This window comes from Piliocolobus tephrosceles, chromosome 10, assembly GCF_002776525.5.
Source record: "Piliocolobus tephrosceles isolate RC106 chromosome 10, ASM277652v3, whole genome shotgun sequence".
NCBI classification, from domain to species: domain Eukaryota; kingdom Metazoa; phylum Chordata; class Mammalia; order Primates; family Cercopithecidae; genus Piliocolobus; species Piliocolobus tephrosceles.
Window position 1 is genome coordinate 65,927,699 of NC_045443.1, and position 25,144 is coordinate 65,952,842.

General features: G+C 41.4%; 1 protein-coding gene and 1 non-coding gene across 2 annotated transcripts in view; one reads left to right on the forward strand and one right to left on the reverse strand.

Moving 5' to 3' along the window:
* The first annotated feature begins 5,755 nt into the window (after window positions 1-5,755).
* Window positions 5,756-25,144, forward strand: part of RAP1B (RAP1B, member of RAS oncogene family) — a 46,114-nt gene continuing 26,725 nt past the window's right edge. The window contains exon 1 of the mRNA XM_023195344.1: window positions 5,756-5,956. The gene's annotated coding sequence lies outside the window, so the exon portion shown is untranslated. The remainder of the gene's footprint in view (window positions 5,957-25,144) is intronic.
* LOC111528628 lies at window positions 17,502-17,635 on the reverse strand. Its single transcript, XR_002727097.1, has one exon. It is a non-coding gene; the product is annotated as a small nucleolar RNA SNORA70 (small nucleolar RNA).

The window sequence follows — 25,144 nt, forward strand, 5'->3', positions numbered from 1 at the left end:
ATTTCTTACAAAGATAGGAAATATAATCGGCACAGTGGCTCACACCTGTAATCCCAGCACTTTGGGAGTCTAAGGTGGGAGGATCGCTTGAACCAGGAGTTTAAGACCAGCCTAAGCAATATGGTGAGACCCCTGTGTCTACAAAAAATAGAAAAATTAGCTGAGCGTGGTGGCACATGCCTGTAGTCCCGGCTACTTGGGAGGCTGAGGCAGAGGATTGATTGAGCCTGGGAGGTGGAGGCTGCAGTGAGCCATGATCATGCCACTGCACTCCAGCCTGGGCAACAGTGAGACCCTGTCTCAAAAAAAGAAGTGTGTATATATATATATAGAGAGAGAGAAAATATATATGTATATATACATAGAGAGAGAGAGAGAGAGAGAGCAGGAAAGGAAAGAAAGAAAATCCTGATCTTATAAGAAATATACATACACACATACACATTCTGATCTAGATTTTATATTCTAGTATAGGCAGGACCAGTTACATAATTTGTGGGACCCAGTACAAAATGAAAATTCAAGCTTCTTATTCAAAAAATTATTGAAAACATCAAGATGGCCAGGCCCGGTGGCTCACGCCTGTAATCCCAGCACTTTGGGAGGCTGAGGCGGGCGGATCACTTGAGGCCAGGAGTTCGAGACCAGACTGGCGAACATGGTGAAATCCTGTCTCTACTAAAAATACAAAACGTTAGCCAGGCATAGTGGTGGGCGCCTGTAATCCCAGCTACAAGGGAGGCTGAGGCAGGAAAATCGCTTGAACCCGGAAGGCAGAGGTTGCAGTGAGCTGAGATCACACCTCTGCACTCCAGCCTGGGCAACAGAGCAAGACTCCATCTCAAAAACAAACAAACAAAAAATCAAGATAGTGACATTGGAGCATTAAACCAATCATGGAACCCTTCTAAGTACAGGGCTCTGTACAACTGCATGCATGGGTCATATGCCTGTGAAACTGGCCCTGAGTACAGGGCTCAGCAAACTATGGCCTACTGGCCAAATCCAGGCTGCCCCCATTTTTGTGCACTTATAAGCTAATAACAATTTTGACACTTCTTTTCTTTTCTTTTTGAGACAGGGTCTTACTCTGTCACCAGGGCTGGAGTGTAGTGGCATGATCATAGCTCACTGTAACTTTGAACTCGACTTGTGCTTAAGCCGTCCTCCCACCTCAGCCTCCCAAGTAGCTGGGACTACAGGCATGTGCCACCACGGCTGGCTAATTTTACATTCTTTTTGTAGAAACAAGGTCTTACTTGTTACTATGTTGCCCAGGCTGGTCTCCAGCTCTTGAGGTACAAGTGATCCTCCCACCTCAGCCTCCCAAAGCACTGGGATTACAGACGTGAGCTACCACACTTAGCCAATTTTCACATTTTTAAATGGTTAAAAGAAAAAAAAGGCCGGGCACGGTGGCTCAAGCCTGTAATCCCAGCACTTTGGGAGGCCGAGATGGGCGGATCACGAGGTCAGGAGATCGAGACCATCCTGGCTAACACGGTGAAACCCCGTCTCCACTAAAAATACAAAAAACTAGCCGGGCGAGGTGGCGGGCGCCTGTAGTCCCAGCTACTCGGGAGGCTGAGGCAGGAGAATGGCGTAAACCCGGGAGGCGGAGCTTGCAGTGAGCTGAGATCTGGCCACTGCACTCCAGCCTGGGTGACAGAGCGACACTCCGTCTCAAAAAAAAAAAAAAAAAAAAAAGAATATTTTGTGACACATTAAAATTACTTGAAATTCAAATTTTAGTGTCCATAAATAAAGTTTAATTAGAATATAGCCAGGTCTATTCTGTATGTATTATCTATGGCTGCTTTTGTCCCACAATTGCAGAGTTGAGTGGTTGCAACAGAGACCACCTGTCTGGCCTACAAAGCCTAAAATATTTGCTATCTGGCCCTTGATAGAAAAAGTTTGCAAATCCCTATTCATAGGAAGGTCAAACACAAGTGACAAAGGAAAGCAGCAATAAAATGTTTCGGGGATTCAAAAGAGAAGAGAACACATAAGGTTAGAAGTGTCAGAAAAGAAGCTCTTTTTCTTTCTTTTTTTTTTTGAGACGGAGTCTCACTCTGTAGCCCAGGCTGGAGTGCAGTGGTGTGCTCTCCACTCACTGTAACCTCCGCCTCCCGGGTCCGGTTCAAGCAGTTCTTCTCCCTCAGCCTCCCGAGTAACTGGGATTACAGGCATACGCCACTACACCCAGCTAATTTTTGTATTTTTAGTAGAGATGGGGTTTCACCATGTTGGCCAGGCTGGTCTTGAACTCCTGGCCTCAAGTGATACGCCCACCTCTGCCTCCCAAAGTGCTGGGATTATAGGCCACTGCGCCCGGTCAAGAAGTTCATTCTTAAGAGAAAGTAGATAAACCTAGAATAATGGGCAAGGTATTTCCAGAATGAGATGGAATGGGAAGGGGTATTCCAGGCAGAGGAAATCATTCACCTATGCACAACAGAGAGATGGGGAAGCAAGTTATTTGGGCAAGATGGAAAGTCCACTGTCCATTCTGACTGTAAATCAGTTTTTAAGTGAAAGAAAAAAGTGAGACACAGGGATTTTAATTTTATTTTGGTAGAATAGGGGAGTAATTGAAGGCTCTTTGAAGAAGGATGTGACTTGCTTGGTATGCTTTAAGATAATCATCTGGCAACAATGTGTAGAATGGATCACAGCAGGAAAAGACTGGAGGCCACCAGGCTGCAAAGGTCCTGGAGATGAGTTGTGCCAACCTAAATTTGGCAACTAAAAACCATACTGAAAACCACACTAAATTTGGCAACTAAATACCATACTAAAAGTATGGTCTTAGTTGAAATGGAAAAGAGGAAACACAATGAAAGACCTTGTAGAATTACTGTCTAATAGATATGCCAATTGATGGATTATTTAAGAAAAGCAGAGAGCTAAGTGTCAGGCTTAAAGATTGGGTAATTTAAAAGATGGTGATACCAATTTACAAAGGAAAAGGAAAAGAAACTGGTTTGGTTACAAAGACAATGAGTTCAGTTTGCACACATGACCAGTGCAAATTGCCAGTGGAATATCCTGGAGAAGAAGTCAAGGAAATAAATAGGAAAAGAGGCTCAAACTAAAAAGTGAGTTCAGTTCTAAGAGATGCAGATTATGGTATTCTCTGCATAGTGATAGCAGTTTAATACGAATACAATGATTTCCAGTCTAATAAGAGAAAATGTGTTTTTAATTAAATAGATTATTTTACACGTTCTCTCAAACTCTAAAAATTCTAGCTTCCATTTTCTAAAACCAATTTCTTTCTGGAAAAAAAAAAAATCAATTGCCCAAAGGACAAAGAGTTTTTCTAAAAAAAGAAAGAAAAAGCACAGCGTTCCCAGGTAACACTTCTGTGAGCTCAAAGTTTCAGACTTTCAGTTATCAAATTTTTATGCAATAATTGAAGTTAGTAAAGTCAAATTTATTTGTAATTCACTCATTCATTGAGAAGTTACAAGAATTCCAACGGACTGCTCTGAAATTTGCCTTTGCAACTTTCATTTAAAAAGGGTTTTCTGTGGCTCAAGCCTGTAATCCCAGCACTTTGGGAGGCCGAGACGGGCGGATCACGAGATCAGGAGATCGAGACCATCCTGGCTAACACGGTGAAACCCCGTCTCTACTAAAAAATACAAAAAACTAGCCAGGCGAGGTGGCGGGCACCTGTAGTCCCAGCTACTTGGGAGGCTGAGGCAGGAGAATGGCGTGAACCCAGGAGGTGGAGCTTGCAGTGAGCTGAGATCCGGCCACTGCAGTTCAGCCTGGGCGACAGAGCCAGACTCCCTCTCAAAAAAAAAAAAAGAGTTTTCTGAAAGAATGGATGTTACGTGTTCTCATAAAAAAATGCTAACTCAAGGCCAGACGCAGTGGCTCATGCCTGTAATCCTAGCACTTTGGGAGAACGAGGGAGGCGGATCACCTGAGGTCAGGAGCTCCAGACCAGCCTGACCAACATGGAGAAACCCCATCTCTACTAAAAATACAAAATTAGCCAGGCGTGGTGGTGTATGCCTGTAATCCCAGCTACTGGGGAGGCTAAGGCAGGAGAATCGCTTGAACCCGGTGAGGCTGAGGTTGCGGTGAGCCGAGATCACGCCATTGTCCTCCAGCCTGGGCAACAAGAGCGAAACTCTGTCTCAAAAAAAAAAAGCTAACTAAGCCGGCGCGGTTAGTCACACCTGTAATCCCAGCACTTTGCGGGGCTGAGGCGAGCACATCACCTGAGGTCAGGAGTTCGAGACCAGCCTGGCCAACATGGCGAAATCCCATCGCTACTAAAAAGTAGCTGGGCGTGGTGGCGTGCGCCCATCATCCCAGCTACTAGGGAGGCTGAGACAGGAGAATCGCTTGAACCTGGGAGGCGGAAGTTGCAGTGAGGCAAGATAATGCCACTACACTCCAGCCTGTGTGACAGAGCAAGACTCTCAAAAAAATAAATAAATAAAAAATAACTCTGTGAGGTAATATGTTAATTAGCTAGATTAACCATTCCATAATGTATACATTACTTGAAACGATCATGTTGTATACACAATAAATGTAGACAGTAAATAAGTTTTTAAAAAATATTTTTCTGAGGAAATACAAATTATCGAAGTAGGTAATATATTCAATTAACCTAAATTGTAAAACATTATAAAACACAGAGAACTGTTATAATTCATTCTCATCTATTCGTTTAACTCAGGTTAGCTTAGTTTTGAATCACTACATATTCTTAAAAGGAGTGAAATTGGTCACATTCCATTTATCTTCCAAATTTATCAACGTTTATTTAGATTTATTTCAAGAATAATTTGTACAGGGCCTAATTAAATTATGAACCAAGAAAAATAGTCTTAAACGATCCTCAAGCCCCACTTTTTCCTGCACTTTGCTCTTAATTTCTTAGCCCATCAAAACTGCTTCAAGAAAAAGTTCTGATAAGTTTCTTGTACTAAGAGTAAGAATGGTAAGTTCCCGTGTTAAGTTCCCGCCCTTTTTGGAACGAGGCATTTTGGTACAGAAAGTGTTTTCTGGTGCCCTGAAGTCACACAATAAACCTACCTGCCTATGGGTAATCCTGTGAAGTGAATAAAGCGTCCAGGCCACGCATTTAAATACGCAATTTATTTTAGTTATATAAATGGCGTTGGTTTAGGTGCAGGGTACAAACTTATTTGGAAATCATAGTTTTGATAACTGCGTTTGGTAGGGTAATTTGGAAAGAGTTCGCCCAGGTTAAGACACCAATGGATGAAACACTTGTCAATCCCGGAGAAAAGGCATCTCAAGAATGGAAAGATTTGCTGGCTCGGGCTCCCTCGGGGAGTTCTAGGTGTAGGAACTGCGCGCTCTCCGTTACTTCTCCGTTACTGCCCAGCACAAAGGACGACGCGAACGAATACCAACAGACTGGACGAGTCGGTGACTACAGTTTGCATTAAGAGGCGGCGCTTTTTGGGTTTCGGAGGGTTCCACTGGAACCTACGAGGGTCAGGAACACCGACGCGCGGATTCCGCCCACCAGACAGACAGCCTGGGGATGCGAGCCCGAAGGCGCGGCGCAGCTAGAGAGAACCTTGGCATTCAGGTCGCCCAGAGGCAGCCAAGGGGCCCGTAGGCAGGGCCTGCGATCCGGCTGCGCCGCAGGCCGGCGAGAGACCGGCGCAGAGGACCCGGCGCGCGGCAGCCCGGCCCCCTCGATTCCCCCTCGCCCCGCCCCCTAGGGCCCGCCCCTTCCCGGGCCGCGCACCCGCGCGCCCCGCCCGCGGGCGGAAGCTGGAGCGAGGCTGAACGCCTGACGTCAAGGCGACATCGCCAAACCTCGCCCAGAGTCAGGCGTGTAAACCAGCCGGAGCGGCGGCAGCAGCGGCAGGACCGCCGTGGCGCCGAGAGTAGCGACCCGGAGGGAGCGCGGGGCGACGCTGGCTGCGGGGACCCGGTGACAGCGTGAGAGGTTCGCAGAGTGCGTGGCCGCTGAGGGAAGCGGCGGCGGCGGCCGCGCGGGGCGGGGGCCGGCTGAGGGGAGCGGGTGGGGTGCGGCGAGGCGCGGGCCGGGCGCGGCGGTCAGGGGCCCCGGCGGCGGCAGCCCCTCGGCGCGCGGCAGGTGGCGCGAGGGCCAGGCGCCCGGCCAGCTAGCGCGCTGCCTTGCGGGCCGGCGAGGAGGAGCCGCCGCCGCCGCGGGGGAACAGCGCGCTTTGCGGAAGGGGTCAAATGTCTGAAATATGGCGGAGGAAGTGAGAGCCCGAGGACCCCCCCACCCGCCCGCTCTCTTCAGCCCTCGGCCGCCGCAGCTTCTCCCGCCGCCTTCCTTTCCCCGCCGGCTCCCCCGAAGACTCGCTCCCCGCCCCGAGTCCCCTCGCTTGTCGCCTGGGTTCCCTCCGTGGTATGGGTGGAAGTTAGAACGGAAACCATAAAGTTGTCCTTTGCGAAGACCCAGCTTCCCTTAGCCCCGAGCTAGGGCGAGGAGCCTTCGGGGGAAACCACTCCCCGGCGCCCCGCGGGCTTGAGCCTGACAGGGAAAAGTTTGCCTGAAACGGGGCTGGCTTGCTCCATTTGTTGCGGGAAGTGGCAGGAGGAAGGCAGCGGAGGGAGCCCCACCTAGTCTGGCAGCAGCCACCGTGCAGAGAAAAACTGTTAAAGGGGCCTTTCCCTTCGTCAGCAAGAGGAAATCTCTTTATCTTACAGAGGGAGAGAAAATCCAGGAAGTTTGTCCTCTTCTCTTTTTCGCCATCTCGGGGTGTCTAATCCTAAAACTATCAGCGCCATGAATTTTATTTAAAACTACGCCCAATGAACCGGGCCCTCTGGAGTTTTTTTCTGAAAAACACTGATGTCTTTTGGAGAAAAGATCATTCTTGCAAGTTAAAGCAGATGGTTTCCTTCCCCTTCGCTTTACCCCCTCTTCCCACTCTCTTTAATAGTTTAGAAAAACGTTTTGGCCGTGTTACTTCTGATTGATATGAATAGAAGCAGTTCTGTGTTGCAGTAACGGGAAATCACATTTTTACGGGGTAGAAAGTTGACACTAAATGAAGATTGTGATTTTAGTATTTTAAAATTAATTCGTCTAATTGGATTTTGGTTTTGCTGGCGGCATCAAATATATGTTGAGTACTTAACAATTTAAAGCTCTGACTCGTAAATTTACTTTTCAACTCTCTGTATTTGTAATTAGAATACTATTTGGACTTGCTCAACAAGACCATATCTTAACAAGAAGTAACTTATACAAATAGAAAAGGGAGACATTCATTTAACTTCAAGCCCATATTACTCTTAAAAGCTGACTCTTGAAATAGTATTTATTGAGTCATAGTGGAGTCATGGGACTTTTTAAGGGCCGGAAGGGACTATTTAGATCATCCAGTCCCACCCTGTCATTTTATGGAGGAGGAAACTGAGGCCTAGATAAGATAACCAATTAGTGGGTCCACTGACCTTTAGGACAGTAGTCTATCCGTAAGAGACAACCTGGAGAAAGAAATACAACATTTTCATAGTGAATTATCATCTTACAAAAGAATATTCTTCCCCATATCGCCCTTTTTAAAAGTGGGTACCTTAGTCAAATAGGAGGAAAGACCACTTGGGTAGTTTCATCCTCAGGTTTTAGGTAAGGAAACTGATACTCAGACTAAATAACTTTAAGCACACAGAGCCTGAATGATAGTCTTATTTGAGCCCACCTTTGCTTTTAATCTGTACTACATTAGGTGTTTTCACTTGCATTTCCTTGTTTGACATTGACAATAAATTGTGAAGCTGCCTTATCTGAGGAAGTCCTAAAGTAAATCATTGGAACACATGTAACCAGTTTGTTGTTTTTAATATGCCAGGTATCAAAATACAACTGAAGAACCAATACTAAACTAACAATTTCAAAATGTGATATGGGGCATGAAAATGATTGCTCTGGCTGGGCGTGGTGGCTTACGCCTGTAATCCCAGCACTTTGGGAGGCCGAGCCGAGGCAGGCGGATCACTTGAGGTCAGGAGTTCGAGAACAGCCTGGGCAACATGGTGAAACCCCGTCTCTACTAAAAATACAAATTTTAGCCAGGCGTAGTGGCACGCGCCTGCAATCCCAGCTACTCGGGAGGCTGAGGCATGAGAATCGCTTGAACCTGGAGGCTGCAGTTAGCCGAGATTGCACTACTGTACTCCAGCCTGGGTGACAGAGCTAGACCCTGTATTAAAAAAAAGAAAACGAAAAAAGAAAATGATTGCTCTGCTCTCTTTTACGTTCTCCCACTCACCCCTGACCGCGTAAAAGACGTTATCTCTTACCTTCTATGACACACATTACTTCCTGCCTCTTGTTACCGTTGTATATTATTTATTCCATTGTATTGTAAACCCCAACCACAAGATATGTATTCTTTTGTATGCCTTAAAGCACCGGCATGGTGCCTTGCAATAGACATTCAACACCAGTTAAATGTAAGTACCATGAGGGTAGGGACTTGATCCATTTCATTCTTCACAGTATTCTTCCTATCGCTTTGCCTGGGCACAGTGTAATGGTTAGCGTTTGAATTTAGGGATTAATGATAATGAACATTCAAAGAGAGGATACTTGAAGAGAACATTGTAATCCTTTAAAAAGAAACACTTCCATGTTGGCTTTGGAATCTCTTTTACTTGACAAACTAATTTTCGTTTTATCCTCAATCCTTTTCAGAATTCCAATATTTTCTCTTAGCTGTATAAAGGTAATGTGACCCTCTCCCATAATAAAGAGCCACCATGTAAGGAGGGTATAGCAAAGAATTAATCGTTAAAATAACTAGATCCATTTTTGTAAGGATCCTTTCAAGTGTATCTTCCTATCTAATTCAAGATTGGTGAAAGGTCTATGCAGAGATTGATAACATGGTAACTGATTAGACATGTTATTTTAAATGCAGTCTAAGATTTGGATGAAAAAACTCACGTTCAGGTTTCTTTGCCTTTTGTTGTAGGTACTCGATAAATACTTATTGAGGTAGTGAAATAAATCTGAAAGTGGATCTGATACAGAAAATTTGACCAATTTTACAAGGTGTCCATTTACTTTTTCCCCATAAGTATTGTTTAAATAGGCTGTTTTATTATCGATTATCAAGCAGATCTTACTGATTTGCATCATTTCCTTAAAGATGTAAAATAACTGTGTTTCTCTGTATGTTTGTGTTGCTAAAGAGGAGATTGGGTATTGATCTGCAGTGTCTAGATTTGACTGGCACTAGGAGTAATTTAGCATTTATGATTTAGCTATTTACTGCTGTTTTGTAACAGTGATGTCACATGTTCACTCTATAAAAAAGTTAGGTAAACTTAATGTTTCTTAAACTTTCTAAGACATAGATTGTGACTAAAAATATTCCCCCTCCTAGACATAGATTGTGACTAAAAATATTCCCCCTCCTGTCATTGAGGACTCCATGGTCTAAGAGATTAGGCTGAAGTTTTTGTTAACCTTTTCAAATTAAATTTCTTTTAGAACAAGTTAAGACATTTTGGCTGATGCAATGATTCATTGTAACATTGGACAAAATTTTTAGTTCAGTCATCTATAAACAGCAGTACTGTATCATGGCTCTGGAAGCTAATGTTTTTCTGTGTTCATAGATATTTTGCAGTGGTATTGAAAGGTACTAATTACCATTTGAGGTCTTAAGTTTTTTGTAAATCTCATGAGCGCAGTGGAAGCAGTAGCTACAAAGAATAGGTGAATTTATCCATTTGCAGTAAAAACTGATTTGTATGTAATCTGTTGTACTTGGAACCCAGTTGAGCACCGGATTCTAAAACAAATCTCTTTGGTCATAGAGAGTTTCTGTTTTAAACAAGAGAAGTTTTCAGGAACTTTTGTGCTGCCTTAAACATCACTTTTTAAAATTCACTAGCAACAAAAAATAGTATCACTTACATTCTGTATTTCTTAACACTGGACTATTCCTAATGTTGGTCAAATCAAGGGTACAGTAGCAACTGATTATTTAAGTAGTAATTTAGAAAGTTTTTTTTTCCTTTGAATCAGTAGAGGGTCAGAATTTTTAAAACTGACAGTCTTACTCTGTTGCCGGGGCTGGAGTGCAGGGGAGCGATCTCGGCTCACTGCAGCCTCCACCTCCCAGGTTCAAGGGATTCTCCTGCCTCAGCCTCCCAAGTAGCTGGGATTAGACACCTCCCACTACACCCAGGTAATTTTTTGTATTTTGAGTTGCATACTGATATTACAGAATATAGTCTTCCTGTACAATAAAAACCAGATGGAAATTCTGCAATTCATACTGTAAATATTTTTACTTTAGGGAATTTAAATTAAAAAAACTGGTACATTTCCCCTATATTTTCATTTTTTCGTAAGTTTTTTTTCTTTCTTTTTCTTTTCTTTTTTTTTTTTTGACACTTGAGTCTCTTGTTGCCCAGGCTGGATTGTGGAATGCAGTGGTGCAATCTCAGCTCACTGTAGCTTCCTCCTCCCAGGTTCAAGCAATTCTCTTGCCTCAGCCTCCCAAGTAGCTGGGATTGCAGGCGCCACCACCATGCCTGGCTAATTTCTCTAGTTTTAGAGACAGGGTTTCTCTCTGACCAGGCTGTTCCTGAACTCCTGACCTCAGGTGATCCACCCACCTCAGCCTCCCAAAGTGCTGGGTAAGCCACTGGGAGGCCTTCTTTTTTATGTTAATTTAAAAACATTTGTAGCAATCTTTGTTAAACTTTTTATAAACTCATGGGATAAGTCCAAATTTTATTTTATTTTATTTTTTGAGACAAGGTCTCACTCTGTCACCTAGGCTTGAGTGCAGTGTCACAACCACAACTCAACTGAAGCCTCGACCTCCCGGGCTCAGTTGATCCACCTCAGCCTCCCAGGTAGCTGGGACTACAGGCGCGTGCCACCACACCTGGCTAACTTTTGTATTTTTTGTAGAGACAGGGTTTTGCCATGTTGCCCAGGCTGGTGTCAAACTCCTTGGCTCAATCACTTCTCCCACCTCAGTCCTCCAAAGTGCTGGGATTACAGGAGTGAGCCACCACACAGGTCTGGTTCCAAATTTTAAAGGATTTTTAGACTGTGTTTGGATTTAGTAATCAGTTCAGATTAGGAAAGTGGTAAGAAAGATGGTTAAGTTACAGTTTGTATTGCGCACAGTTTCTTGGAAATTTAGTGCCAGTTATTTCCCTAGAGAGATTAAAATGGAAAGAAAAGAGTTAATTCAGTCTGAACACCACCAGTGTTGCAAAGAACAAAGTTGACACCAGAGGAAGAAAAAGGTTTAGGGAAGGAATACATGTGAAAATGCTAACTTCAGGGTAGCTTCGGGGATTAAGCATTATAGAATTCCTGCCTACATGAGCTAATCCCAAAGAGAGCAAGGGAATTAACAGGAAGCTTTAGTGCTCTCTATATTAAATAATTAACTGATCAGCTGTTCTAGCAGTATGAATTAGGGAACATACTGAGATCATATTTTATGTCCAGTACATCCAAATTAGTCACAGGGTTGTCACTGACTGTTGTTTATAGAGTTGTGGTTGCTAGTTGAAAATATTGCATTAAATCCTTCTATTTTAGCTTGTTTATACTTGTGTTTTTTTCTTCCAGGAGCTCTCAACTTAATTATCCTTCAACAAAAAAGAAGTAAGACTAGGTTTGCAAGCTTTGAAGGACAGAAAAAGCATTTATAACATTTCTCTGTTTAGATGCAAGTGATGATGGTTAATGATGGTGATAATAGGCAATGAAGAGGTGAAAGGGCAGGAAGTAGACCAGAAAAGAGAGTGAGGATGGTTATTAAGAGGTTCTTGTTAAGTGCAAGACTACTGTTAAAAGCAATTCACTTCGCAGTTCTGGTCAACAGGAATGATAAACTCAACATTGAAAAACGCTTGTGATGCTTTAGTGGTTGATACATCTTACCCATCAGAAGGTCCTATGTAGAGGATAAACTGGCATTATAGTTGAGTTAGAGATTATAGTCTTGAAATTTCATCACTAAGCAGTTTGACTGGAGAGCCTTTCACTAGTTCTGCTCCCCAGTAGTCCCTTGTGTACTTTTCTCTGGACCTTCAGGTGCTCAAATCACACCTTTATTTCATTGTCCTCATATGTTTTAGCTCATTCCATTGGGTGTGAAATTAAATCTGAGAACTCAGGTATTTGTTTTAAGTAGTTAGACCTTTTATTGTACTCTGTTGTCTTACTTATTTTTTTGTGTGTGTGTGAGATGGAGTCTCACTCTGTCGCCGGGGCTGGAGTGCAGTGGCTGGATCTCAGCTCACTGCAAGCTCCGCCTCCCGGGTTCACGCCATTCTCCTGCCTCAGTCTCACGAGTAGCTGTGACTACAGGCGCCCGCCACCTCACCTGGCTAGTTTTTTCTATTTTTTTTTAGTAGAGATGGCGTTTCACCGTGTTAGCCAGGATGGTCTCGATCTCCTGACCTCGTGATCTGCCCATCTCAGCCTCCCAAAGTGCTGGGATTACAGGCTTGAGCCACTGCGCCCGGCCTGTTGTCTTAAATAGCATGGTTTAGTAGTAATAACATTGACCTGGGTGACAGGCTTCAGTTTAGTCTTTGGCACTGGTCATGAAACCTTGAACAAGTTAACTCCTCTCTTAAGACCTTATCTTTATGTAGAGAAAGTTTGACTAAATAGCTGTTAAGGTCTTTCGGGCTTTCAAATCCTGTGTTTCTGTGATACCACCCTTGTTTAAGCCACAGTCATCTCTTGTCTGGACTCACAGGAACTTCCTAATTTATTTTCATTCTTGTCCTTCCCCACATTATTTTCTACCCAGAATACAAAGTGACCTTTAAAAAGATGTAAAAATGTAAATCAGATCGTGTAATAATACCCTCTGGTTCCATTTTACTCTTAAGAACCAGTTCCTTATTAAGGCCTACAGGGTACTGCATAATCCAGTTCTTGCTTACTTCACAACTTTATCCCTCTTACTCACTAAGCTCTAGCCAGCTGTACTTCTTTCTGTGACAATCTTTTGCTAGCTCTCTGCAATTCTGCCTCAGTCTCAACAGTGGATCTCAGTTCAGATGTCACAGTTTTTCCTGATCACCTTATATAAAGGAGCATTTCTCTTCATTACGTCTGTAGTTCTTATCATAATCAATAATTATATTTATCCATTTGTTTACCTCTCGTCCCCTCTAAACAGTTTCAGGAGGACAGGAAGATCATGTTACTTTTCTGCCACTATCTGAAATGGTTAGCCCAGTAACTGCCTAGTGCTCAAGATAATTATTTTAGTTAAAAAAATATGTAAAGTGTGTAATGGTTTGTCCATATCAGTTCCCATAAGCTACTCCTTAAACTGTTTTTTTCTTTACTCTTTTGGTAGTGGCATGGTCTCATAATCTTGCCCAGGCTAGTCTGGAACTACTGGGCTCAAGTGATCCTCCTGCCTCAGCCTCCCAAAATGCTGGGATTTACAGGCATGAGCTGCCACACCCAGCCTTAAACTAATTTTTAAAGTTTTATATCTATGTCCAACTATAATTCCTCATTTTTTATTTAGGTCATCTGTCTCTTGAGGACTATTTGATCTCATTGCATGTTGTTGAGAGCTAATTGTTCTTAGTTACTATGAGTTAAGATTAAATTGAGTAATTTTGCACAAAAGGTTTTTAGCAAAGACGTGAAAAGTTAACCAATATAAAGCTGTTAGCAGTTCAAAATATCCAAATGAGTGATATAAATGAGTGCTTATTAAAGAAAGAAGTGAAACCGTTAGGATCTAGTAGTTAGAAAAGACAGTAAAAATAAGGCAGAATCTGCATATTAAAAGAGTTTTAGATTAACTGTGAATTATAGTGAGCAACACTACAGAAATTGAAGTAAATTCAAGAGTGTTTTGCTCTGGTAGATGTTTGTAAATTGATTATAGGGCCATAATCCTTTATATAACCTTTGGTGCCAGGTTTGGATTTCAGAATTTTGAGGAAATATTTGTTTTAGATTTTAGTAAGAGTAATCAAACACAATATTAATGTGAAACATGGATAGTCACATTAAGTGAGAGAATTAAAAGGTAAAAATAGTCTCCCATCAGTGCTCAGATGAAGTTTTGCCATTATATATCAGGTCAGGATTTGCCACCAAAATAGTTGTAGAACTTTTGAGTTTTCAGAGACTTTAGGATTTCAGAAGTTCTATATGAAATTGGTTTCAGGTTGGGTGCAGTGGCTCATGCCTGTAATCCCAGCACTTTTTAAGGCCTAGGTGGGTAGATCACGAGGTCAGGAGATCGAGACCATCCTGGCTAACACGGTGAAACCCCGTCTCTACTAAAAAGACAAAAACTTAGCTGGGCGTGGTGGTGCATGCTGGTAGTCCCAGCTACTCGGGAGGCTGAGGCGGGAGAATCGCTTGAACCCAGGAGGTGGAGGTTGCAGTGAGCCGAGATCACGCCATTGCATTCCAGCCTGGGCAACAGAGTGAGACTCCATCTCAGGAAGAAAAAAAAAGAAAAGAAATTGGTTTCAAATGAGTTTAAAAAAAGGCTTTATTCATTACTGTTGGGAGAAGATACCAGGATCTGAAAATGTTACTTTGAAGCAATTAGCTTTCCAAACCCTCTCTGCCAAGGAATTCTGTTTGACCGTGACTCAGGATGGAATGCACTGCTGAGGGTGATGAGTCTTTAGGGTATGGGAGAATCACCTAATTCCATAATTGCAGAATCCAGTTAAATCTTTGGAAATAGTTCAGGTTGGTGCCTGACAAACACAGTTTTTTAAAATGTTTAAATATTGAGAGCTCATATCTTAACCACAGTTTCATCTTGGTGATTTTTTTAGTCTTATACGATATTAGGCAGTTTGTCTCCTAATAGATGTTTTTAAGAATTATTTGATACATTTAATTGTAAGAATACAATAGAAGATTAGAATAGGAATATTATAAACAGGACTAATGTAATTCTCATTTTAAAATCCTTGGACCAAACACAGTGGCTGACACCTGTAATCCCAGCACTTTGGGAGGTCAAAGGGGCGGATCACTTGAGGCCAGGAGTTGGAGACCAGCCTGGCCAACATGGTGAAGCCTGGTCTTTACTAAAAATAAAAAAAATTAGAGCATGATGGTGTGTGCCTGTAGTGCCAGCTACTCGGGAGGCTGTGGCAGGAGAATCGCTGGAACCTGGGAGGCAGAAGTTGCAGTAAGCTGAGATCATGCCACTGCACTCCAACCTGGGCGACAGAGCGAGACTCCGTCTCAACAACAACAAAAGCTCCTCAATGGAACCATTTGGTAGTGACAAGGATTGAAGTAAATCTCAGAAGAGGCTGCTTAGAAACTCAGAATTGATTACAGGAAGTGACTGCCCCCTTTCCATGTTTTCTTCAGATGCTCTGGTTATTTTAACAGCGTAATTAGCCACCCAGACTTTGGTTCTCATTGCCTTTATCCATTTGTTTGGTGTATATACTAATGTTCAACGATGCACACATTAATGTGTGTGATTTTTTTGTACCATCTTATCACTTGCAGAATTGCCAAGATAGGCATTTTTTGGAGCTACTTTTTTTTTTAAGTGCTTACTGGCCTAATAATTATGCAAGTAAGTAATTAAGTGTTTATTCGTATGTGAAAGCCCAATGTAAGCATTATTTATTTCTTCCAGTGCAGTGTGGTGTGCCTTTCATTTTTCTAAGTGGTCTTTATTTTACGGAATACTTAATGGATCTTTGAATAAACTGAAGAGGGTAGATTGTAAAAGGAAGAACTGTTAAATTGGTCAAAAACAACTTTATAACACAATTAGCTGCATAAACCAGTGTGTGCATAAGCAGGTAGTATAAATGCTTAGGTTGAGATACTAACATAATTATTAGAGAAAATTATAGGAAGTACCTATGCTTCCACTATGTTTTGTTATTTGGTTAATTTTTCTCCTCTGAACTTCTGGCAGGTTTACTGGGGAATTTTCCATTAGGAATATTCTGGTCCTGAAGTTTCATTTTGAATGTGTAATAATGTCACACAGATTATGAACCCACAATCTAAAATCAAGGCATTCTTTTAAAAAGTTTCAGATGAGGCCGGGCATGGTGGCTCACTCCTGTAATCCCAACACTTTGGGAGGCCGAGGTGGGTGGATTACGAGGTCAAGAGATCGAGACCATCCTGGCCAACATGGTGAAACCCCCCGTCTCTACTAAAAATACAAAAACTAGCCGGGCGTGGTGGCGTGCACCTGTAGTCCCAGCTACTTGGGAGGCTGAGGCAGGATAATTGCTTGAATCCAGGAGGCGGACATTGCAGTGAGCCGAGATAGCGCCACGGCACTCCAGCCTGGCAATAGAGCAAGACTCCGTCTCAAAAAAAAAAAAAAAGTTTCAGGTGTATTCAGGAGTGGTCATATTAAGCTTGTCATCTGATCCTGGTTATGAGGTCAACAGTAAAATGAAATAAAATGTTTTTCTGAGCCATTTGTTTCTCCTCTCATGAAAGACTAATTGTTTATTTCTGAATTCGACCTTGTGTTGAAACAGACTGTAAAATCATGTTTTAAAAAAGCTTCACCCATTCTTGTGGAGGGTGGTGGTTTGCGAAAGACCACCCCATTTAAGCATTTACATTGAGAAAATATTTATGGCATTCTTCCATTCATGAAAACAGGTATGCTTTGTTCTGGAGTTCTTACCGTTATCTACTAACTCTAAAGTTCGTCACTTCTGATTTCTTGTACCTCTACCCCAACAGCTTTGGCGGTATCTTTAAATTTTGCACATAGAGAACCATCTTGGATAACCTTTTTCCCCCCCAGTCTCAAGTCATGCTTTTGGAGGTAGTGTCTCATTTTTAATCTGTGACTTGTGGAAGTTAAGGCGTTTTGAGTAGCTTATTTAAATTACTAAATAATCTGATATCTGGAGATCTGAGGAATAGCAGACACCCTTTTCTGGACTAAATTGGGGAAGTTTACAGGCAAAAAGATGAATAAAATGGCCCTAGTAGACAGCCCCTAATATTTTTGGGCTAGGGGTAAGGGTCTTAAGGAAGAGGGAGGGTAATATCAGAATTTTCCAGGGTGTTTTTTGTTGTTGTTGTTGTTTGTTTTTTAGGTGGACAGGAAGTAGAATTTATTGGTAAGTATTAAGAGGGGGCAGCACAGTGGAAGCCCTCATGAGTGCAGGGCCTGCCACTTGTCCAGAGGGCCACAGTTGGGAGTGTACTTGACCCCACAGCCATCTGGCATGAGCCGCTTTTCAGCCACCATGTCTTCAGAATCATTGGCATTGAACTTGGTGAAGCCCACATCTTTGAGATGTGGATCTTCTGGCAGCCAGGAAACTTGAACTTGGCCCTGCACAGGGCCTCGATCACATGCTCCTTGTTCTGCAGCTTGGTACGGATGTACGTGATAACTTGGCCAATGTGAACCCTGGCCACGGTGCCCTGGGGCTTTCCAAAGGTACCTCACATGCCTGTTTGGAGCCTACATTGGGGTAGTGCAAGGTCAGACATATGAACATCCATCTGAAAGGAGGGTCTCCAAGGTCCCTTAAAGCAATCCATACAACAAACAGGCTGCATACACTACCAAGGAAGTTGCTGTTTGCAGCATTGCACACTGGGCCCCCATGAGGAAAGAAACTCAGTTGGCTTAATAGGCTGCAGCGGGGTGTTTTTTAAAACACACGCATACACCCAATCCCTACTAGAATGAGAGATTTTATTAATAATAGTGTTAGAAGTGTAAATGGTTTGGTAGCCAACCACTACTTTAAAATTGATTAGCTCTCCCGAGCTTTTGGGCCTTCACATTTAAATTTGACCTGACCTTGAAACTTCCCCTCTCGTTATTCCCAGCAGTGACTTTGTTTTATGCACTTTTCGAAATACCCCGTGCATAGCTCCTTACTTCACGTTATGCTGGAATATGACCCATACCAGCCAGACTACATCTAACAGAAACATAATACCTGACTAAAAGCATCTTTTATCATGTAGATAGATGTACAGGGTACGTTAATTTATCTTTAGAGTGACTCCCCAGTATACTGAAAAAACAGACCTAAGTTTTGGTAGCTAGCCTTGCTTTATAGTATATGAAAATGGGCCAGACAGTGGTGACTCATTTCTGAAATCCCAACACTTTGGGAGACCAAGGCAGGAGGATCACTTGAGGCCAGGAGTTTGAGACCAGCCTGGGCAACATAGCAAGACCCTGTCTCTGCAAAAAATGTTTTACAAAATTAATTGGGCATGTGGCACACACCTATAGTTCAGCTACTTAGGATGTTGAGGTGGATAGATCGCTTGAGCCCAGAAGTTGAGGCTATAGTGAGCTATGATTGCGCCTCTGAACTCCAGCCTGGGTAACAGAATGAGACCCTGTCTCTTAAAAAGAAGAAAATGAAGATGCCAGATGCTAGCTTTTACAGCCTCCCTTGCAGCTAGGGCACAAGTACTTGACATAGGCCCCACAAAATTACACGTACTTTAACTTGAGACGGAAGAGATGATAAATTTCTGATGGATTTCTCTTTTCCTCTTGGTTGATGTACACCACAAATCAGTTTTCTGCTACAGAAACAACTGATAATAAACTGAAGCATCTACTATTAGTGATGTGACAGCAGTTTCCTCACCTGGCCAATTTTGTAATATGGTTTTGGGTGTCTGTGGCTATGGTAGCTTCCACCTTCATTCTCTAGTTTCCACAGTTAATTTTGTAAGTTGCTTGATATTTTTTCATGACTTATTTTTATATGTAAATGTGATTTGTATAACTTTCAACAGAGGAAACCTTGTCCGATGCATGACTTTAGAAAATTTAGCAAAAACTTTTCAAAGGGATATTTATGTGAAGAAAATGAGTGGTATCGTTGTGAGAGAAAAGTACAACGAGACTGGCGCAAGCTGCTTTTCCAGAAATAGGCCCTGATGATGACACTTTTGGTAGATCCAAGCTTTTCATGAATATTGAAGCTCTGGATGCCTTGTTTAGTAGTTTCATAAGCAGAAATCCAAAAGTGTAGAAAGAGTTATAATTGAAATTAAATAAAATCAAAATTTTAGTTTTACAGTTACACTAACCACGTTTCAAGTGCTTGATAGTCATCTGTGGCTAGTGGCTACTATACTGGGCAGTCCAGCTAGAACATTATCACAGGAATCTCTGTTGGACAGCGCTAGTCTGTATTCTAATCCTAAAATCGACAGTCTTGTGGTTCTGCAACCTCAGGTAAGTAATCTGAATCTCAAATCCTTTATCTATTTTTATTTATTTAGTTATTTAGTTATTTGGTTATCTATCTATTTTGAGACAAGTCTCACTCTGTTGCCCAGGCTGGAGTGTAGTGGTGCAATCACGACTCACTGCAGCCTCGGTCTCCGTGGGCTCAGGTGATCCTCTCACCTCAGCCCCCCGAGTAGCTGGGGCTACAGGCATGCACCATTATGCCCAGGTAATTTTTTGTATTTTTTGTAGAGACAAAGGTTCACAATATTTCCCAGTCTGGTATCAAACTCCTGAGCTCAAGCCATCTACCTACTCTAGCCCCCAAAGTGCTAGGATGACAGGTGTGAGCCCCTGTGCCCAGCCAAATCCTTTATCTAAAGACAATACCTTATCTTCATTGTTGTTCTGAAGATTGAATGAAATTTAATATATGAAAGGACATGGTAAGTGCTTTAAAAGCACCATACAGACATGTAATTGTTCCAGATTAGTAATATATTTATTGGTTAACAATAGATTTTTCTAAAATAATCTGAAGAGAAACTTCAGAACCCCAGTGGCGTGAATACTTTGATGTTAGACCATGTGTATTTTAACCACTTGGAGAATCTAAATGCACGAAATTGACAGATTAGATTTTCATTTTAAATGTAAAATATGTTTTACCAAGCTGTCCTTTTCGATTTATCTTTAAATCTTAAAGTTTTTATGTATACTGGGGACTTAAACCTTCTTCTTGTAGGTTCCCTTTATATATACTATTTTATCCTCATGAGTGATCTTAATCTGTTAACTAAGTGAATAATGTACCTGTCACATAGAGATGTTGAATGAATGTTATAAAAATGATAGCTATCTGTGCCAGAAATCACTGGTTTTGGTAGATAGACTTCAGCATTCAGCATGATCATTCTCAGTAATTCTTTATAGGTGTTTTGATTTGTTTTGAGGGGATTGTTTGGCATATATTTTGCAGCTAATTAATTCATTTTTGTAAAACCATCAGACAACAGTGCTAGATATTTAAAATACTCTACAGCAGAAATTTTCAAATATTTTTGGAATCATTAATACAACCGTGTCTCTCCTTCACTTAAACCACATTAGCCATTGGTAATTGAGAACTAGGTTCTTTTTCCCTTTGAGTGTTAGTTGATCTCAAAAATCATTCTCAACACTGCAGTTAGCTACAGGTAGCTATTAACATTTTGAGTTGATGACTAAGCTAAAACCCGTTTGCCACCTCTGAGTTAATGGGCAGGGTCTGTCCTCATCTCTTCCAGGCTCTTGCCTATAGTGAAAGTGTTGGCAAACTTTTTCTGTAAAGGACCAGATAACTATTTTAAGTCTTGTTAACCATACAATCTCTTATCACAGCCATTCACCTCTGCTATTGTAGCCTGAAGCCAACCATGGACAAGACACAACAAATGAACTATGTTCCATTACAACTTTATGAGTGTGACTGTGTTCCAACAAAATTTTATTTACCAAAAAAAAAACAGGGAGCAAATGGGATTTGGCCTGGGAGTTCTAGTTTGCCGACCTCTCCTAGGGCAAGAAACTGGTTTTGATTAATTCAACAAATAATTAGATGTCTTCCATATTCTGGGCACTGTGTTAAGTTTTGATTATATAGCAATAATCATTACATGTAGGCCCCAGGTCATGAGGTATTTAACCCTTAACTGAGTATGGTTTTGGGGCTTTTTGCTTTTTTTGGTTTTGGGGTGTTTTTTTGTTTGTTTGTTTGTTTTGAGACAGGGTCTCTGTTACCCAGGCTGGAGTGAAGTGGCGCTATCACAGCTCACTGCAACCTCAGCCTCCCAGGCTCAGGTGATCCTTTGACCTCCCATCCTCCCGGGTAGCTGAAACTATAGACATATGCCACCACGCCTACCTAATTTTGTGTATTTTTGGTAGGAGTGGGGTTTCGCCTTGTTGCCCAAGGATTGCACGTGTCAACCACTGCATCCAGCCTGAATATGGTTTTTTTCATGCACTTTGCAGATTCGAAGTACTTTTTTGAGGGAAAAATGGGGCCTGCCCCATGCATCTGCTTTATTTGTTAATACATGTGAGTTCATAGGCAAATACCGCAAGTGCTATATTCTGTGATAGTGGTATAACTAAGTGTAACTTCAGCATGTCTTAGATATTAGATGCCGTAGTATCAAAATTAATATCGTGTTATAAAAAATAGGGAACCAAAAATGTTTGCATATGATATCTATACTGGCTGCACATAGCAGATACTTAATGTCCATATAATACTGAATAAAGCTGGAATTACCAGTTTCTTAACTATCCCTTATGTCAATTTCTTGCAGTGTCTTCATTTGGTATGCTATTTCTGACCTCATTTTTTGTTTTTCACCATTTTAATATATGTTTTTGTTGCAAATCAGCCTTATACATTTTAAAAATATATCACATATTACTCATATTTTAATGAAATGCTTACCATGCCTAGATACATTGTTCAGCTTTCTACTGTTAGAACTTCTTTCGTTAATTTAAAAGTATCTTTAGTTTTCTTAGTATTCGTGTTTATCTTCAAAATGTCTGTTGTTGCTTATTAAATGAGTCAGAGCTCTTCACTGATACTCAGAGATCTCCTTAATCTTAACCGAAGACTCCTATTTTTATTTTCCTATTCCTTTGTGCCTTGTGAGCAAGTCAGACTGCTTTTTCCACTATAGTCTAATTAATGTTCCCATGTGATGCTGTCTTTTGTGCCTTTGCTCTCACTTTTCTTATCCCTGGTATGTTCTTTCCTATTGAAATATTGTAACATTTTTTTTTTCCGCCACCTTCTTCATAAATCTCCTAATCTCTCCTTCTGAACTCCCATAGTATTTTGTACATCCCATGATATTTTTCATATTTTTATGTCTCCATTTTTTCCTACAAAATTGTAAGCTTTTTGAGAGCAGGTATGCTTCATCCATCTTTAAGAATATGAAATAAGAAGCAAATTCCTGTCAGAACGTATTCCACCTAAAATGGCCAACCATTCTGGTTTGCCCAGGATGGAGAGTTTCCTCAGACATGAGACTTTCAGTGCTTAAACCTGGACCATTGGTCACCCTGATTGCACTTTATGATGTAGCCATCTTTTTTGCATATCAGTGCTTTACTGCAGGTTTTTTTTTTCTTTTTAAAAAATAAACACATAAAATGAACATGAAGAAAACTTGTGTTTTTTGGGTTTTGGATTTTGTTTTGTTTTTTCAGACAGTTTGGCTGTCACCCAGGCTGGAGTGCAGCTGCAGTCTTGACTCACTGCAACCTCCGCCTCCCAGGTTCAATTCTTGGGCCTTAGTCTCCTGAGGAGCTGGGACTGCAGGGTGTGTGAGACCATGCCCGACTAATTTTTGTATTTTTATTAGAGACAGAGTTTTGCCATGTTGGCCAGGCTGGTCTCGAATTCCTGGCTTCAAGTGATCCTCCTGCCTTAGTCTCCCAATGTGTTAGGATTACAGGTCTGAGCCACTATGCCCAGCCAAACAAAAAAAATTTTTTTTTTGATTGACAGAAAAATTACTTGTGCCTTTTAAGCAAATGTTTGGAAGATTATATTCATATGTAGAAATGTAAAGATCAGATTCAGATGATAAAAAAGACCAAAATGTGGGAAAATTTTGATGAAAATTGAAAAAGAACGATGTCCTTTTCATAGAGGGACTCTTCGGTAGTTTTGGTTTATGTTTAGTAGACATAGTTTTTTTTAGAGTAGAACCTAAAAGAATATGGAGTAAATGGTGGCAGTGGTTTGACCACAACAGTGGTATTTATTGCTAGAGAAATTAAAAATAGGATGTAAGATAACGTAACTCTCCTTTTTACCAAAGGCTTCAGATAAAGAGGAAATGGGAGCAAGTCCAGAGATGATAGGCACTGTGTGGGCTAATGATTTTTTTAGAGATGATGTCTCACTATGTTGTCTAGGCTGGTTTGGAACTCCTGGCCTCAAGCAATCATCCCACTCAAGCAAGACTCAAGTAACTGGGCCTGTAGATGTGATCTGTCATGCCCAGCTGGCAAGTGATTTTTATATGTTATGGTTTATTGTACAATACAAGCTACTCACTGTGTGTTTTATTGTGAGAAGCTCACTAAGTTATAAAGTTTTTCAGTTTTGTGCAGTATTTTTTTCTATTCATATTTCTATTTCTCATAAGCTGGGAAAAACATCATCAAAGTTCATTGGGATGACACTTTACATCTAAAACCTTAAAACTAAGTTGAGATTTATTATCACAGAATAAATTCCCTCACACCTCCACCAAACCCCCCCACCACTCATGACTTGATGACTTCAGTCATACTCATCCCATTTCCCAGAGTGCCCTCACTTTCGAAGTGAACTCCCCTATTCCCTAATAATTTATATATCCACTGGTCTGGTTTAAATATCCACTTAGGAAGCCTTGCCTGATAGTTCTTTATAGGTAGATAATTGTTCTCTTCTGTGCATCCAAAGCAAGCACTTTATTCTGTAGACCCTGCTTGATTGTGAGCTAACACAATGCAAATACTGAACATTTTAATTTATAAAACAGAGTGTCTTCTGGGCCTTAATATGTAGTTGTCACATTTGTTTTTCCTCTGATTTCTGGGCCACACAACCTCTTTGTTACAGTTAAAACTAATATCTCATCCTGGTGCGATGGCTCACAGCTGTAATCCCAGCACTTCGGGAGGCTGAGGCAGGCGGATCACGAGGTCAGGAGTTCGAGACCAGCCTGCCCAATATGGTGAAACCTCGTCTCTACTAAAAAAATACAAAAATTAGCCAGGCATGGTGGTGTGTGCCCGTAGTCCCATCTACTGAGGAGGCTGAGGCAGGAGAATCACTTGAACTTGGGAGGTGGAGGTTGCAGTGAGCTGAGATCATGCCACTGCACTCCAGCCTGGGCAACAGAGTAAGACTCTGTCTCAAAAAACCTAAACATCTCTAATCTGATCATTGAAATTGAAGTGTAAAGCAAATTCATGTTTTCTCATTGCCTCTTGTATCCTCCTTTTCCTGTGTAAGAAATAATAAGGCCCACTGTAAGGTAGTGTAGTAGAGAGAATGGAATTGATTCCAGAAACACCAAGGTGGAATGAATCAGACTTGATAATGAAGAGAAGATTCCATGACAACTCCCAGGGTATAGAGTTACCTATTAAAATAGTATGCTATTGAAGTCCTTTAGGTGTCTTAAGCACTGTAAACACCTGGATAGATGTAATTTTTTAAAATAGCAAATTAACATTTACCAACTACTTCCTATGTGTTACTCATTGTGCTACACATTTTGCATAGGGTAAGTTATTTCATTTGAGTCTTTAAAAACCGTAAGAAGTAGATACTCGTATTTCCATTTTCAAATGAGGAAATGAGACAGAGTTTAAAATAACATAACCAAAGCCACTCAACTAATACTTAGTAGAACTGATTCCAACCCAGACAATGGGATCTAAAGCCTATACTGAGTCAGTATGCATCCCTATAGATTTTACTGCTAGTTCAGATGACAGGAAAAGAATGACTTTTTTTTTTGTCACCTCTAGAGAATTGGGAGCAGGGAGGAGTTCTGCATAAATATGCCTATTTGGAAAGATCTGATAGAAACTAATAAGGTGATCTTGAGCCTACATTATTATTTTTTTTTTACCTGTTTTTGAAATTGGTCTCTCCTTTTTTAAAAAATCACTTAACTATTTTGCTTATCTATTGTGTCAGGTGAGAAATCTTTTAAACTGGTTCTTCTGCATTTGTCAGATTATTGATAAATTGTTTATATTCTACCATACATGACCAAATTCTGAACTGAAAAGGTAACTATAGAAATAAAACTGTAAGACCTGGCGCGGTGGCTCACGCCTATAATCCCAGCACTTTGGGAGGCCGAGACGGGCGGATCACGAGATCAGGAGATCGAGACCATCCT